Below are 18,401 nucleotides of genomic sequence, written 5' to 3'. Positions count from 1 at the left end.
TTGAGGCTCTTTCAGTTTCAATTACCATTATTCACCTGGAACCCTGTCTATTTGGTAGTGAGGTAAGATGTGTAATCTTATGATTACATCACAGGATTTTAGGGGGCCTTTGTACCAATGCTTCAAAATTATCTTAATACTAGCTGACCACACCTTATGTTTGACAGAAAGGTTAGAGGTGGAGTTGGATAATTTATCTTTCACCAATTCAGACAAGACTTTGGTAAAGTATTTCCTTGCTAAGTAGGCCTTTTAAATTGAAAATGTTCAGAGCAGTTTCAAAATAGTTACTTTTCCCATCACCCTGCCAGAAATGTGAGGATTTTTCTTGGTGATTTAGCTTGAGAACCTGGTGGGGTTCCTGGAGCTAAACCCATGGACGATTGGAGATCTGTAAGCCTGTGGACTCTAGAGTTTCTCATTCTCATAATAGTCTACACCCCACTCTAGCAATTTATCAGTTACTTGTGCAAGTCTTCATGATAGTCTGTGGCTGCAGCATCTTCTGATGTTAGAAGTATATTCTGGCTGTGGTTATCTATATTCATCTGTCTCCCTGGATTTGGGGGTCCCAATGTGCCCTGTGACCTAACTACTCTGATGAATCAAGACATTGATTTCAGTTTGCTCATCTTTTTCCTTGTTGTAAGTCCAGGAGTGACACCTTCCAAGCTATGGATGTCGGAGCTGAAACTGGAAGTTCAGAATACTGGTTTTTAGCATTTCTGTCCAGAAAAGGCACAACACTTATGTCTCTATACCAGCGGCAAGAACGATTAATATGGCATCACCTGGCTGCAAGAGGGTCTGGGGAATGTAGTCCCTGGCTAGGCAACTAGTTACTCGTGACAGCTCTGCAGAGGGGGGCGGGGGGCGGTGGATTACAGGCTTTGGTGGACAGTTAGGTCTCGCATCCACAGAGCCTAAAAAGGAACAGGCAAATTACAAATCAACTTTTAAAAGTACTTTCTGAGTTCCTAACACTATAATAGATATTTATATATGTGATCTCATTACACCCCTTCATTACTACAAGAGAATATTAGACCATACATGCAGGAGACTGGATCAAAGAATTTAGCCTAATGCCCAAGGGAAAATGGCTCAATTAACCTAGACTGATGTCACTCCAAAGTCCACATACTCTGGAAAGTGATTGATCCAGGTTAGAGCTTTTATTGAAATTTTAATATAAATGTGATTATAATCAATCTTTGTGTCCAGGGGTTCTGCATCTGTGGATTCAACCAACTTCAGATTGAAATCCATGGGTATGGAACTCTTGGATGTGGAGGACCAATTAAGGGGCTTGAGGATCCATGGATTTAGTTTCTTCAGTGGTTCCTTGAACCAATCCCCTACAGTTGATTACATTTATGAAACCATTTGAAGATTAATTATATATATATATATATATACTGGAAAATCTTCTAATCAAAACACATTTTATTTTTCTCCATTTAGTGAAGTTGATTGTCACATTACATGCACTGTAAAGTGAAATATACAATATCTTCACTTCTGTTTTTCCTAAGCAAGACCAGAGTGTGCAGACCATAGGTGTTTCTTTAAGCGCTTGTAGCCTTAACCAGACCTCCTCACCAGTCCAGAGCAGTCTCTCCCTCTCTTTCTCTCTCTCTCTCTGTTATATTCATCTTAGCTATGGTGTATAATATATTTTTACTGTATTATTTTCTTTTCATAAAAAGGAAAGTTATTCAGATAGTAACTGACTTCCCTAGCGAATTCAATTTTAATATTTTCTTAGTTAAATCTCTTGGGTATAACAAGTAGCCAAATATACCACCAGAAAAATAATAACTCTGTCTCATTTTCAATATTTATCACCTTTAATCTTATTGCACTTGCTGAGATATTATCAAGCAATGCCAATAGTAGCAAGTAAGCTTGTCTTTTCTACACATCAATTCTTACTGGGACTATTACCGTGACTTCATAGCTAGGTCCCTAGACCCCATTGTTATTTTAGGCCATCAACTCCTTGCAAAGCATGATAGTGAGTTGTTTAACTTCCCTCTTGTTCATTAGCTGGTCATATCAATGATGGCAGGAAATAGGACAGTTAATTCAATGGCAGCCACCATAAGGATTTCCATAGCATCTGAAACAGAGTATAGCTGCACAATTTATATTAAATTATTTAATTATTATTTATTTATTTATTTATTTATTTATTTATTTATTTATTATCCTAGACCTTTGATATGTCTTGTATAACTAAAGGGAACTGAGAAAATAGCAGAAGTATAGTCCTGTTAACAGCTTTATTTAGTTGAGGGAAAATTTATAACAGTCTGGAAATCTTATAAAATTGGGTTTCCCAATGCATGGTGATCTCACACACAGAGGGCAGTAGGCATGTTTATCCCATGCATTTATTCTTCTCCAACTTTCTTATCTCCTGCCCAGAATCTATTGGGCAACCTCACCTGGGAGCCAGAGGACAAAGGAGCTATTGAGAAGACCAGAACAGTTAGCTTTACTGAATGCTGAGTAGCTTGGAGAAACACAATGTGGAGCAGCATTGTGAATATTCCATTGGAAAAAATCTGATATAAGAGAATCCATTGTTGTGCTGTGTCCAGGCAAAACATTTTTTTTTCCATCATAGAGCATGTACAGAGTCATATCAACTATTATAATGTTGCTTTGTACTATCAATTCTATCATACTTCTTCAGCTTTAAAATGTTAATCACCACTGACATTCATATACTAGTAAGCCTTAGGGGCAAAAGAGGGAAACATGTTAAATATAGTTAAATAGAGCTATTTTCAGTTTCTGCATTTGTATATGGACACAGAGTCTAAATTGGTAATAACTGCCTTTGTTTTCATTTTTTCTTAAATTCTATAAGCACCTTAACACAATGGCATACTTCAAAGGATGATTTAATCCTTTATTTTCTGTGAGATCAGTGCACTGTATTTGTTGGATAGTGGCACAGGACTATTGGACTAGTAGTGACCCTTAAGAGGTATCTCACTGAGTAATCTAGTTTTCAAACTTGGTCTTCCTTACTATCCTATATAATAAAGATGTAATATGCAAATGGTTATAACAACCAACCGAGTAAAGACCAGATCACGGATCAGCAGGAGGGTGGAGCAGGGAGCTACAAGCAGGCAGCAGAGAGCTACAGGAAGGGGGAGGGCAGCAAGCTTTGAAGGGGGTAGGGGGAGAGGGGACAGGGGAGGCTAAAGGAGGGTGGGGCAGCAGGCAGAGAGCTACTGGAGGGTGGCAGTGAGCTACTGGCGAGCTACTGGTGCACGGATTTGTGCGCAGGGCTACTAGTTATTACATAAGAGCAACACAGCCCTTGGAAATTAGGATTGATCACTGTGGTAAACAAATTTCTGTCTGTTGTTTAAGGCTAGATAATAGCCTTATCTTCCAATTTGAACGAAAAAAAACAAAGTATATATGTGCCAATAGATGTATTTCTCTCTTTGTAATTAAGAACTTCACACCCCTTGAACCTGATTATGGGGAGTGGAAGCAAACGTTTACTCAGTGGATTATTTGGAGACATATGAGGAGGTCCACTCTCAGATTCACCCCATAGTTTACACCTGTGCATCTGACCGTGGGGATATGACAACATATATTTGCCTTTGATTTGAGGCATACAACTAAAGCTCCAAGATGTTTTTCAACTGAACTATCACAGAAACTTCAGTAGCGCTTTCTCTTCTATCAAGCCAGCTGCTTTGGGGTGGTAGAGTACTAGAAAAACTTAAACTCGTAAGCATGAGTCCATTGCTCCACTACTTTCTCCATTAAAGGAGACTTTTGTGATATTCTGTAATTCCCAAATGGTGACATAGAAGAGACAAGGAGACGGAAGCAAATCTACATCTAAAGTAATGTGTCTATTTTTGGAAGACAGATAGTTGCTCTGTCCATGATGGAATGCATCCAACATAATCCATCTGTTTTCTGGGCCCTCTAGGAATAGTGTTATATGAGGGGGAAGGAGTTGTCCAGTGTTTTAGGGAAACTGAATAGAACACTCAGCTGGATCTTGGTCAACCCATGCATAGCTCCATTTCTGCCATTATGACAAGTTTGTCAAGAAACCCTTCTATCAAGTCTGAGGGGGCAAGGTTAAAAAGGCTGGGTGAGCCTGGTTGGTGTGACTCAGTGGTTGAGTGTTGACCCATGTACCAGGGGGGTCACAGTTTGATTCCTGGTCAGGGCACATGCCCAGGTTGTGGGCTCAATCCCCAGTAGGGGGAATGCAAGAGGCAGCCAATCAATGATTCTCTCTCATCATTGATGTATCTATCTTTCTCTCCCTCTCCCTTCCCTTTCTCTCTCTGAAATCAATAAAAATATATTTTTTAAAAAAGGCTGGGTGGCACCTAAAATCTGAAACAATTTTGTTTTAACTTACTTTGGGGATTAGTAAACCTTTTCCATCAAGATACTAAATATTTTACACATTTGAGGTCCATATGATCTCTATTATAATGACCCATCTCTGTGATTCTATGCACAAAAGCAGCCACAGAGAATACATAAACAAACAAATGTGGCTATGTTCCAATAAAACTTAATTTACACACACAGATGGTATGGCAGATTTAGTCCAGGGGCCATGGTTTGCCAACACTGATCTACTTGATTACTGAACATTTCATCAATCTGTAAGCCGGGCTTCTGTTAATTAGTAATGGGGAACTACTAAGAGACCAGTTTCATCATGTATCATATGAGTCTTATCCAGTCGTATGCTGGAGCTGTCTTGCACAGGCTCCCATGAGCCAATTACATACATGTCTTTCTATCTATAACTAATGACCAACTTGGCAGTGTTATTTTATGGAAACCAGAAGATATATCAACCAGGGCATCTGTTTACCTCCAGCTGGGAAGCTGGATGTTGAACATTACCTAAACACCACTGATCTGAGCCCTTGCTCATGCAGTTTGGTTGTCTCAAAGCTTGGTTATATATTTGCCAGTTCTCTTTTATAATGCAAGGCTGTCTACTTGTTCTGTTTTATTGATTGGATAGGTCAATTTACATCTAATGCTTGATGTCCTGTTAGATTTCTGCCTCTCCAGCCATAGAAGTGTTCTGATTATGTATATCAAATGGGATCCTAATAGGCTGTCTATCCATTTTATTTATACAGACCCCACTATTAAACATCCATCTTCAGATCTCTGATGGTCAAAACAGTGTGAGAACTAGTTTGGTGCTGTTACTTGTTATGAAAGTTCTTTGTCATTGTTGGATAAACGTAAAAGCTGGCTACTACTCCAATTCCTATATTTTCCATTAAGTTTAAGAATGCAGCCCGATGTAGGCGTTATACCCCTTCGTCACTGCCTATAGATGATCTTTCCAGTAAAGGTGGTGACCACCTTTCCAACTAACAACTGGTGAAGGGTATAACAACCAGGCCCTTTGACGGATTTGTTAGGAAGTAACTGAGTAAGAACATTATTATAGTCCTATTTCAACATTTTCCTCTGTCTAACTAAGCCTTTTAATTTATTTTTCTACAAAAAAAGGTGATTCTAACACTCAACATCCTCCTTTACTGCAGGCCATGATGAATCTAGGCATGAAAGTAGCCGGCCAGCAGATTACAAATGACACTTCCCAGTGCCTGAACCAATACAACCTATGGAGGTGTAGTTTTCTGTTGGACTCTGGTATTGACTCAGAGTTCTTGCTGGAAACATTAGCACATTCAAATAGATAACTGATAATTGCTTAAGGAAGTAGCTATTTCAGATGTGTGGGGAGGGTTATGAAAACTCTAGGTAGTAATATAATCCCTGGGACAGTAACAGCAGGGAATGCTACTACCGTAGACCTGAAGAGAAAGAGAAAGAAGTTTCTTTAGAATAAGTCTACTCATAAAGCTATCATTTTTGGTAGAGGAACACAGTTAACATATACTGATCCTGCAAGGAGGGGCCAGAGGAATAAGTACCCCAACCTATCTAAACCCAGTTAATAGCCACAGTGCCAGGGAGAGACTGTTAAAGCTGTCAATTAAAGTCAGAGCTCCAGGCCACAGAGCTGACTTGGGAATACTCAAGAGTGAATCTGGAAAGGTCACAGGAAAATATCTAGCACAGATACAGTGTAATAGGCATAAAAGTAGTTCTGAGAAAACTACAAATTAAAAGAAGAGTTATATGAAAAAATAGTATCAGAAAAGGCAAAGGAAAAATTCTAACTATGATAATAATAATGGCTTCAATTTAGTAAGCATTTGCTATTTTCAAGAGTCTGGAACAATCTCATTATTCCTTAAAATGTCTGTATGTGGTATTCATTTTTTTCTTAATGATGAAAAACGTGTGTCTCACAGATGTTGTGTAACATATTTAAGATTATACAGAGATTCAGTTAATGGTGGTTGTGTGCCAAAATCAGCTTCTTAAATACTGAATTCTAAATAATTGAGTCAGGTTCTATGGAGCCGCTGAAAAAGGAAAGAGGTAAGAAATGTTGTGGGATTTAACACACTTGCTGATTAGTCATCATAAATTCCTGATGTTAAACTGATGGGCTCTGTAAGAAATGGAAGCAGCAGTAATAAATGACATTTTCTCAAGAATTTAATTTTGAATATTGAGAAGTAAGTAGGATGGTGCCAGTTTCAGGTGAAAAAAAAAATGTATGTATATATATCACCTATCTAATAAAGAGGGAATATGCTAATTGACACTCACACCTTCACAAAGATGGTGGTACCCACAGCCAATATGGAGGGAATATGCTAACTGACTGCCACACCCTCAAAGATGGTGGTGCCCACAGCCACAAGATGGTGGTGCCAAGTCCCCTCAGCCCTACTGGGGTGACAGTCATGCAGCAAGGCCAGGCCCACCCCCAGGCGGGCCCAGCTGTTCTACACACCTGCCTCCAAGTCCCCCAGTCTCCTCAGCTCCCCCAGCCACTCAGGGCTGGCCTGAGGCATAGGCAAGCCTCAGATGTCGGCTGTCCAGCCACCCAGGGCTGCCCAAGGCTCAGGTAACCAGGGCCAGGCCAAGGCTTGCGCTGCCAGCAGTGGCAGCAGCAGAGGTGTGATGGGGCATTGCCTTCCCCTGATCTCTGGGTCTCCTCCCGCCCCTGAGGGCTCCTGGACTGTGAGAGGGGGCAGGCCAGGCTGAGGGACTCCCCCTCCAGTACATGAATTTTCATGCACCAGGCCTCTAGTGTTTATATAAATATATATTTAAACATAAACACACATGAATATTTTAAACAACACAGATACATATTTGAAAAGAAATAGGGTTTTGCTAAGAAAAAGTTTCAAATGTTGAGTGAGGTGCTATAGAGGCAAAATAATCCCAAATTCTGTAGGGAGAATTAGTTTCAGCGTACAGTAATGTGCTTCTTGCAATTCTCGTGTTAAGACAGAATGAGCATTATGGTGCAATTATTTTATTGGACATCTACTTTTCATATAAAATGTTAGTAAAATATCAAACTTATAGGCACACAGACCCATATATTTTAGACAAGAATATTAAGAAATTATGCTTTTATTTCAATCTCTATTTTTCTATATATTGGACATTTAGGAAATATTTTTTATTGTAATAATAAAGTTATATTTTGAAATCAACCTTTTTTTCTATTTGTGCTATAAACTTGTAAATTATTTGCAATTTTTACTTATTTAAAATGTTTTAAATTATTGAATTTTGTAGCCTTGGATATCTACATAGCTTTTCTAAGTAAGTTAGAAGAAAGTGAAATAAGTTTTACAACTTTGAAATACCAAGTAAATCTCTTTTTTTTTTCCCCTTTTTGAATGAATTTACTGGTGTCCTCATTTACTCCAACTGATAAGTTCACTTCAACCTCCCATGAATATGGGTACATCAACTAAAAATGATAGTTCTGTAAACATGTGCAATTCTGATTTACTTTAAAACCCTACAGTGGTACTTTGCTTACTACATTGAACTAAGTAAATAGTAATAATTACTCACTGTCAATGACTTTTACTCATATCAGATACTGTTCTAAATAACATGAATTATTTCATTGTCATATTACTTCTCTGAGAAGACTTTAAATAAAAGCACAACTCACATCCATTTTACAGATACAGTCAAGGTGATTAAATAACATGTCCAAAGTACTGAGTTCAAAAGGTTTGGGGCTGTCTGGTTTTTGATGTTCAGAGTTTATCCAGGAAGCACTACTATATTTTATCTTCTAAGTTTGCCACTTTGGTCTATAAGTTCCTTAATATAAGCTGCATGTTTTAATCCCCATATTTATACTGAGTGGATTGATGGAGAAGACAGGAGTATAGATCTTTCCTTTGTCTGATTTGGGAAGATCTTGGCCACTAGTGTCTGTGGATTCCCTGATTCCACATTATGTTTCATCGTTCATGACAGGAATTCAAAATATTTTATAACTAGAGGCCCGATGCACGAAATTCGTGCAAGGGGCTTGGCCCTCGTGGCCATGGTGGCTTGCCTTGGCCCTCGTAGCCCCAGCTTTATCTGGAAGGTCATCCAGAAGGACGTCAGGAAGGTCATCCGGCTGTCTGGTCTAATTAGCATGTTACGCTTTTATTATATATATCATTTGAATTAAAATGAAAAATTTTAGATTGATATTTTAACTTCAGGAAAATGAGATACATGTGGGGTTTTTTTGTTCTTGTTCTTTTGCCTAAGCAACCCATACCTATCTTCCCAAAGTGCCTCTACTAGACCCACAAATGCATATCTGCCTAGGAATACAGAGCTTTAGAAACCAAGGGGCAGAATATAGAAAACTAAATATAACTGCCTTTTCATTTAATAAGTAAATTGAATTTTACTTGGCATTGTGACCTAGCTGTTATGCTTTATTACTATTAGAAGAGAAACATGAATTCTGCAGATTATGCCATACATTTAAAGATGTCAAAAAAATTGTATGCTTCTAATTTAATCAAACTTTACTGTTACTTATGAAAGATTCAAACACTGCACAGGAGAGGATAATACATTAAAATATTTATACATGCTGTTTTTAAATATGCATTTTAATCTAAATCAACACAGCTTTTGATTTCACAATGTTTTCATAATTATAATTTCATAGGTTTCCTATAATTCAGTAGAAGTTAATGAAGACAATTTTTCACTTCAATATTAATTTATTGTGTTCAGGTGAGCAAAGAAGTATATTAGGCATATGTAGCAATTTCTACAAACTAAATAAGGAAATAAGGTGTCTCACCGCATTTTAAATGAAGATAAGTAAAATATCATGTTTAATAAAATATCAAATATTATGTCAGTTTAAAAATATGTCAGGCAAAAAAGAAACTAGATGCACTGTGAATGTAAAGCGTCCTGGAAATAAAAACCCATTGTTTGTCAAATGGTAACATCAACATACATATTCTTTAAAATATATATATATATAGATATATATGTTTTCATTGATTTTGAAAGAGAGAGGGGAAGGGAGAGAAAAGGAATGATGAGAAAGAAACATCATCCATTGGCTGCCTCCTGCACAGCCCCTACTGGGGATTAAGCCCCCAACCCAGACATGTGCCCTATCCTGGAAATTGAATTTATGACCTCTTGGTTCCTGGGTACAATTCTCAAATGCTGAGCCACACTGACTGGGCAACATATATCTTCTTAAGTACAGGTATTTCTCTATTGTCAAATACAGTTTTCACCAGTCTAGTAGTTAGTTGGATTGATAAAAAATTTATAAAGCAAAAATATGATAGAATCTTGAATGCTATGTATTAATTACATCTAGATTTTCCATTTTTTTCTCTAAGCATGAACAAAAATTTGTTCAGACATAAAAATAAAACTAATTAAGGACATCTATAATGACTTCTGGTATCTCTTGAATATTCATAGTTGAGTTATTATCTTTCCAAGGGTAGTAGAAACTGTGATGCCTTATGGGAATGTTGCTTTAGGCATCAACAACTAAGAAAGGACTCTAAATTGGATCTATGCCTAATAGAGAAAGAGCACATGAAGCAATTTCTTCTTACTACTTTTCTTCTGAATATGGCTACTATAAGATACTATCCTATATAATAAAAGCCTAATATGCAAATCAACCCAACTGCGGAACGACTGGCAGAATGGCCAGTCGCTATGATGTGCACTGACCACCAGAGGGCAAACGCTCAATGCAGGAGCTGCCCCCAGCCTGCAGGCCCCAGGCCAGCCAAGGCGGGTGCCAGCAGGGGTCCCCTCCCCCCATCACCCTGCCGGTTGCCACAGAGAGGGAAGTGACTGGCAGTGGCGGTGGGGGGCGGGGCCCGTGAGCAGGCGGCGCCAGGCCAGCCAAGGCAGGTGTCAGTTGGGGCCCCCAATCACCCTGCCGGTTGCCCCACAGATCGACCCTGATCGCCAGCCAGGCCTAGGGACCCTACCCGTGCATGAATTTCATGCACTGGGCCTCTAGTATTGTTCATAGAGATCAAACCGTTATTAGTATTTCAAATGCTTATTTTATACTAGAGGCCTGATGCACAGAAATTTGTGCAAGAGTAGGCCTTTCTTCCCCTCCGCTATCAGCACTGGCTTCCCTCAGGCACCCAGGACCCGGGCTTCCCTACTCCGACTGCTGACAGGCACCTGGACCCAGAATGGCTTCCATCCAGTCCTGGCTTCTTCAAGAAGGACATCCGGAATGAGGTCCGGAAGATTTTGGGTCTAATTAGCATATTACCCTTTTATTATTATAGACTAGAGGCCCAGTGCACAAAATTCATGCACGGAGGGGGGTTCCTCAGCCCGGCCTGCAACCTCTCCAATTTGGGACCCCTCGAGAGAAGTCTGATTGCCAATTTAAGCTTGATCCCTGAGACATCCCTCTTGCAATCCAGGATGACTGGCTCCTAACCACTTGCCTGTCTGCCTGCCTGATCGCCCCAACCCCTCTGCCTGCTGGTTCTGATTGGTTGGTTTCTATGCCAGTCAGCATCAAAAGCTCCACTTCCTAGGCAGCCATTGGCTCCTTACATTCACCCAAATTTGGTTCTGATTGGTCAGTTTCTATGCCAGTCAGCATCTCCGGGCCTATCTTTGGACCTGATCATAGAGGCGGGGCCGATCAGCAGCCGCCCCAGAACTGCTGATCTCTGGGAGAGAGAAAGAGGCTTGGCTGCTAGCAAGACCCGGAGAGAGAAGCAGGGTCTGATCACCCTACTTCTCTCTCTGGGCCTCGCCAGCAGCCGCTGCCACTGCTGATTAGCCCCACCTCTCTCTCTCTCTCTCTCTCTCCCTCTCTCTCTCTCTCTCTCTCTCTCTCCCTCTCTCTCTCTCTCTCTCTCTCCCTCTCCATCTCCCTCTCTCCGAGAGGTTAGCATTTCAGCCCGCTAGCCTGCTGCATGTTCATCCTGGTGTTCGGTCAAGCCTTCGGTTGTTTTGGATGATACAATCCTGGCTCTTTATATATATAGACTAGTGGCCCAGCACCGCCTTCGCTCTGACTGCAGCCGCCTTTCGGCTCTGGCTAGAGCTGCCTTTCGAATCCTGGCTGGATCTGCCTTTCTGCCTTCCCACACTGTCCAGAGGCCCCGAGTAGCTGGGGTGGTGTGTAATGCCTGCGTCATTGACATGGCGATGACAGAAGCATCCAGCTCCATCTTGGCCGCTTGGCATGTGCATATGCAAATAAACCCACAATTTTTTGTTGAGTTAATTTGCATACTCATTTCTGATTGGCTGGTGGGTGTCACGAAGGTATGATCAATTAGCATGTTACTCTTTCATTAGGTAGAAGATTCTATACTGTGAGATACAGTAGAGGTTTACCTCTGAAAAAAACATGCAAAAATATGAAAATGAATTATTTGGGGCAGTTATTCATCAGACTGTAGTGGCTAATATGCTGTATAGTTCTATTTTACAAGAAGATAATATTTTTGGTTGCATTGCTGTGTTGAGAAAATCAGCTATTACATTTCTAAAAATGCTTAACTGTCACAATGTCATATTTTGTATTATAAACTTAAATAAAATATTTAGAGGACACATATCACATTGTTTAAAATCATTATATGAGATGTAGAAATAAATATTTAAGACACAATTAATATTGTCCTTTTGGTTTATTTTAATAATTTTGAAAAATATTTGAAGTTAATATAAATGTTTTAATCATGTTTGCATTTGATTATTTTCAACTTATAAACTATGCATGTTTATGATGATTTCCATTTGATTTTCTTTCCCTCATCATCTAGACAAGTGAAATATTTTAAATGCACATTGCCCATTTTATATGGATATAGTCCATATATTCCTTTGTTTGTTTAGTTTTTGGTTCTGACTAGGTATTTTCTCCTTTATTGTCTTCCAAATCTCTGATTTTATTATCTTGTTTCATCTATTCCACTGTTGATTCCCTGCAATATATTCTTCATTTCAGTTAATGTATTTTTCATTTCTGATTATATCTTTTATATGTATTCTAGTTCTGTTTTTATGTTTTCTATGTCTTTTTGAAGTTCTTACTAAGTTCATCTAAGTTCATTGAGCATCCTTATAACCAGTGTTTTGAACTCTGCATCTAGTAGATTGCTTGTCTCCATGTTGTTCAGTTCTTCTGGCGTTTTGTTCTGTTCTTTCATTTGGAACATGTTTATTTGTCTCCTCATATTGACAGCTTCCCTCTGTTTATTTCTATGTGTTAGATAGAGCTGCTACATCTCTGAATTAGATACTTTCTGTTTTTCCAGAGTTGTAGCTAAACTCCAAAAGGGAGAACAAAAGATGTTTTGTATTGCATATTCCAAGGTTAAAGAACTACTGTATGTTGGGGGCCAGTTATATCACACAGCATTTAACAAGAGGTATATAGCAATACAGGAAACAAAATAAAATTTTTGGCAGAATAGCAATCTGAAAAAACAAAAAAACAAAAACTTGTACACAGATTACTTTTAGCAGGAAAGAACCAATCAGAAAACTTAGGAGAGATAGCGTCTAAGGCAGTGGTTCTCAACCTTCCTAATGCCGCGACCCTTTAATACAGTTCCTCATGTTGTGGTGACCCCCAACCATAAAATTATTTTCGTTGCTACTTCAGAACTGTAATTTTGCTACTGTTATGAATCGTAATGTAAATATCTGATATGCAGAATATATTTTCATTGTCACAAACTGAACATAATTAAAGCATAGTGAATAATCACAAAAACAATATGTAATTATATATTGTGAAATATTTATTTCTAATTACAAATAAATGAAATTTTGTCTTGAAGCATGGTGTAGCATGGGTAACAGTCTTAATATAACAACAGTAAACTACATTGCTACATTTTGCGACAGTATGCGTAAAAAGCCAACATCAGTGCGAAGGTTGAGATTGCTTCTTTCTCACCAGATCAGAAATTCTCGGGGCAGTCTTTGCAAGAGCACAACGAAGATCATCTTCCACAGCAAGTCTACTTCTGTATTTAGACTTGATAACCAACAAGCTGGAAAACCCTGTTTCACAAAGATATGTTGTTGGAAATGGAAGAAGAAGGCGCAACACAGTCTCAGACAGAACAGGATATGACTGCAAACACTTGATCCAGAATTTTGTAACTGGCATTGTAGAGAAATCAGTTCTCGCTGCATCGCTGTTAATAAGTTCAATGAACACCTCTTGTGCTGTCTCAGGAACATCTTCAACTTTGACTGTGAATGGGCTTCTAGCAAGTGAAAATGGGGTGTCAGGTAGATTTGGAAAGTACAATGAAATTTTGTCTGCAGGTATGTGCAAGTGTTCTTTCACAGAAATTATCATCGTAATCCTTTTGTCTGGTTCAATGTCATGTTCCTCAAAGAAAGCAGATAAGGTAGGCAACATGTAAATTTTATTTTCATCCAATTTTTTTTTTTTTTATTTTTATTTTTTGCCAAAGCTGTAGTTTCATTTGCAATGATCGGATCTTTTCAGACAAATCGAGGCATGTTGCATTTGGTCCTTGCAGTGATAAATTTAACTCATTCAAGATGGCAAAGATGTCAACCAAGTAAGCTATTTTCTGCAGTTAACTTTCATCGCTGAAAAGTGCTTTGAACTGCGGTCTTGCTTTCTGTTTAAAAACATTTTGTGTTCATCACGAAGCTCAAAAACACGTTTTAAAACTTTTCCTCTCAACAAACATCTCACTTCAGTGTGAAATAACAGAGCATTGTTCGGCTCATCCAACTCGTTGCATAGTTGCAAAAACAGTCAACTGTTTAAAGTGCTCGCCTTTACAAAATTGACAGAACTTATGACTCTTTTCATTACTTCTTGTAACTCTTGTGGCAGCATCTTTGTTGCTAATATTTGCCAATGAATCATACAGTGAGTTCCGATGACTTTTGGTGACTCATTCAGTACCAAATGTTGAAATCCAGATTGACATCCTAGCATAGCTGGAGCACCATCTGTGCAAACACCACATACCTTTTCCCAAGAGATCTTATGCTCTTTCAGAAATGAACCAACTGTGTCAAATACATCACATGCAGTAGTTGTCATTTCAAGAGGTTTGCAAAAGAGAAACTCATCTTTAAAGTCGCCATCATTAATATACCTCACGTAAAACAGTTTGCAATGTTTGTAGATTCATCAAGCTGGATACTCAATATTGGAAGTGGAGCAGATTTAATTTCCTGGATTACCTGATCAAGAATATCAGCAGACATGTCATCTATTCTTCTGCGGACAGTTTCGTTAGATAAGTAAATTATTGTTAGATCAGTAAACTCAATTTCATAATAAATTCATCTCCGATCATAACTCGAACAATGTCTTTGGCCGCTGGCAACAGTAAATCCTCAGCAATGGTGTGAGGTTTCATAGCTCTGGCGATTCTGAGTGCCACCAAATATGAAGCTTCAATGGCTGCTACGTTTTGTTTGTGGTACTTGCCACCAGTGTCAAGTCTGGCTTTCTTGAGTCCATCAGCTTTGCTTCTAAAATAGTTGGTATCCTTGCCGGCAAAGCTCGGATGCTTGCTATCAAAATGGCTTTTTAGTTTGTTCGGCTTCATAGATTTGGCTGATAGAACTTCACAACAAATAACACATTGCGGTTTCTCAATTCCTGCTGTAATTATTGAGGTAAAACCATACTGTAAAAAATCCTCACTATATTTTCTTAACGTTCTTCTCTACACGATCCATTGTCATGGGATGGTTTGCTAATGAAAATAATATATAACAATAGCTTTAATAATACAAAAGATGATACATGGCATAGTTCAGTCAACACAGTTCATTAAAGTTTCCTATGATTTACCATTCTCTGTGTTGTTGTTTTTTTTTTACATACCTGTTACTATCACAAGGGGGCAGTATTCACATCAACCACAGCTGAATATAAAAAGACCGATCAGCATCCAGATTAAGTTCCTATGGTACAGATTTTTTTTTTTTTTTTGCAGTAGTTGATGATTTTACAGTACATGATTTTACATTTACCCAGTAATTATAATTCATGAAGTGTCGTTTTACCTCCAATACTGCTACTTTCAACCCAGTAGCTGCTTTTAACTGAGTAGCTGCTTTCAACACAGCAGCTGCCTGCTACACAGTAGCTGCTCTCTACACGTGTGACTGGTCTGCGTAAGTACATTATGGCGCCAACCCTGTCACATACACCTGTATTTGTACGGGGTGTATGTGATGGGGTTGGCGTGATGATGTCATCACGCCAGGTACTCGTATGTGGGCGTATCTGCATTTGGGCGGACCCGCCTGGAGACATAGAGGAGCAGTGTCTCGGTTCCTAAGGCCATCGGAAATATGTGTTTTCCGATGGTCTTAGGTGACCCCTGTGAAAGGGTCGTTCGACCCCCAAAGGGGTTGCGACCCACAGGTTGAGAACCGCTGGTCTAAGGTTTCCACTTTGACAATCACCCTGAATTCTTGCTAATCTTCATTAGGACTCATTTCTGTGAGTGTTCCTGCAGAAGAAAGAAAAAGGGCAAGTAAAATAAAATCACATTAAACCACCAAAAAGAAATTAAATACCTGTCCAATCACATTTTTGTGTTATTTGTTTTCTCTCTAATCCTGACAGTTAACATTGAATATAGCATGAATAGTAGTTAAATACTCTGCTTCTCAGGAAAGAATGTGTAATATTACTCTTGATATTATGTCACCTGGCCTGAAGGAATCTATATGAAGTTAATATTCACATTCTTTTTATGTTGACATATATTCTGAAGGGTTGAGAGGAGCCTGAGGTCTGTATCTAGGTAGTGAGCTTCATGAACTTCTCATGCAATGCCTATTTGCATAAAGTTTTATGGTTAGTTAGTGCCCTTGTCTGTTATCTCCTATCTTAATCAGGCAGTTTACTTAATATCTCTTGTAGTGTCCATTTTGTTAAAACTCTTTCTTTCTGATAAAAATCAGTCTCTTTTTCTTTTCTTTTTTTTTTTTTGTAAGTATACATAGAATATCTTACTGGAACCAGCCTGGATACTTTCATCCATGAACACTTATTCTACCAATCTGATCCACATGAGTTATGATTTCTGATTTACAATGAATAAATTTTAAGTGGATTGTTACGAGTCATACACAAAATGACCTAAAAAAATTCAACTTTCCAGATGTGCCCCGGAATTTGGAATATTTATGGCTAACATTGGTGTACTTTTATTATTTTATATTATGAATGTGTCAGACATAAATATATGGCAGGCAGTTTTAATAAAATATTAAAACCATATTTTAAATCCCTCAGTTAGGAGAGTGAATTAATTTTGAGTATTTTTAAGTGACTATGTCATAGAAGGATTTATATGATCAACATAATAATAAAGATGTCCTAAAGATAAAAAGTCAGTGGATTAACAAGATGAATATCTGAGAATTTTCCCCATCTCTGTGCAAGACCCAACAATAGAAATGATCAATCTGAAATTAATCCTTTTTTCTGACATCAAGAAATAGTGGTTTAGAGCATCAAAGTCTTTGGTGAAAAGTCTTGTCTGGCTTTACAATCAGAGTTTTAGGTCAACAGAGGCATTTTTGAAAATATCTAGCCATGCTCATCAGTACTAACCTCAGAAGAAACACATACACCATAACATACAACAACAACAACAAAACAAAAACAAAATAGTCAGCTGTAAGGCTAGCCATTTTTTGTTGGTCTGTTAAAAGGTAATTTATTTCGGAGCCATGATTTCTGTCTTTAAACAGGCTTCTAACTCTAAGGCTAGCTAGCTAACGTAATGCGAACTCTAGGGCCAAAGTTTATTAAAGATGATTCTTTAAAACTTTCAACCCTACACTCCAAAAATTTACTTCTGCTTTAAGAAGCAATATATAAGTTGGTTATAGTCTGCTAAGAAAGCCTTACAATTGTAAACTCTCATTCAAAAGGTAAAACATGAAAAGAACAATATTGACAGTTTGTATATATATATTTTTTATTTTTATAAACATCCATTCCATCAAGCTGTATAGGTTTCTTTATTTAGAAAACAGAAGCCTTGTAACCACTGTGTGGAAAACATCTTTTCACAAAAGGGGAAATGTCAGCTCCCTAGAGTTTACATTGTTTAAGCTTAATTAGAACCAGCATTTCTCTTTAAAAAGATTCACACTGAGCCTAGGGTTATTCCTAAGCAGAAATGTAAACACAAAACAAGGTAACAGAAATTGAAACTGCGAAGAAATTGATTGAAAAGGCAAAGTTATATAAACAAGATATATGAAGAAAATTAAAATGTATAGAGTATGATTACTCAGTAGGCTAAAATTTAGCTTAATGCCATGTTGCTGCAAAATGAAAACAACCTGCTTAGCTACACAATTGTAATAACAATTAGATAAATACAGAAACATTACAAAATTACAACTATTTCTAAACAATATACTGACTGATAAGACTAAGAATATCTTGGACAATTTTTTATAAAAGATACAATGGTTAATTTTGTTGCTAATAACATTGCATCAAATGCCATTCAGAAAAAGAAGATATTTGGAAAGGAAATTATGTGATGTATAGGGGCTGGTTGTACAATTTAATCAGCCTGTATAAGTATTTGATGGAACACAGACCAGTAGCATACCAAGTATGTATATGAGTGGGGGGAAATTGTATGTCATTCAATAATTTCTTCCTGGATAGTGGTTTTCCCCCACCACTGGACTCTGAACTTTCAGCAAAGCTCACGTCCTTCTACTTTTAGTTTAATTCCAGATAACCTTAACTCCTCTTTTTCACATATAACTTAAAGTTTAAAAATATATATCTACTAGAGGCCCGATGCAGGAAATTCATGCAAGGGGCTTGGTCGTTGCAGCTGTGGCAGCTGCCTCAGCCCTCACAGCCCCTGCTTTGTCCTGAAGGTCGTCCAGAAGTATGTGCGGAAGGATGTCTGGGAAGGTCTTTCGGC

This window comes from Eptesicus fuscus, chromosome 4 (genome assembly GCF_027574615.1).
Source record: "Eptesicus fuscus isolate TK198812 chromosome 4, DD_ASM_mEF_20220401, whole genome shotgun sequence".
In the NCBI taxonomy this organism is placed as follows: Eukaryota; Metazoa; Chordata; class Mammalia; order Chiroptera; family Vespertilionidae; genus Eptesicus; species Eptesicus fuscus.
The sequence above is the reverse complement of the archived record's forward strand: the minus strand, read 5'-3'. Positions refer to the sequence as shown.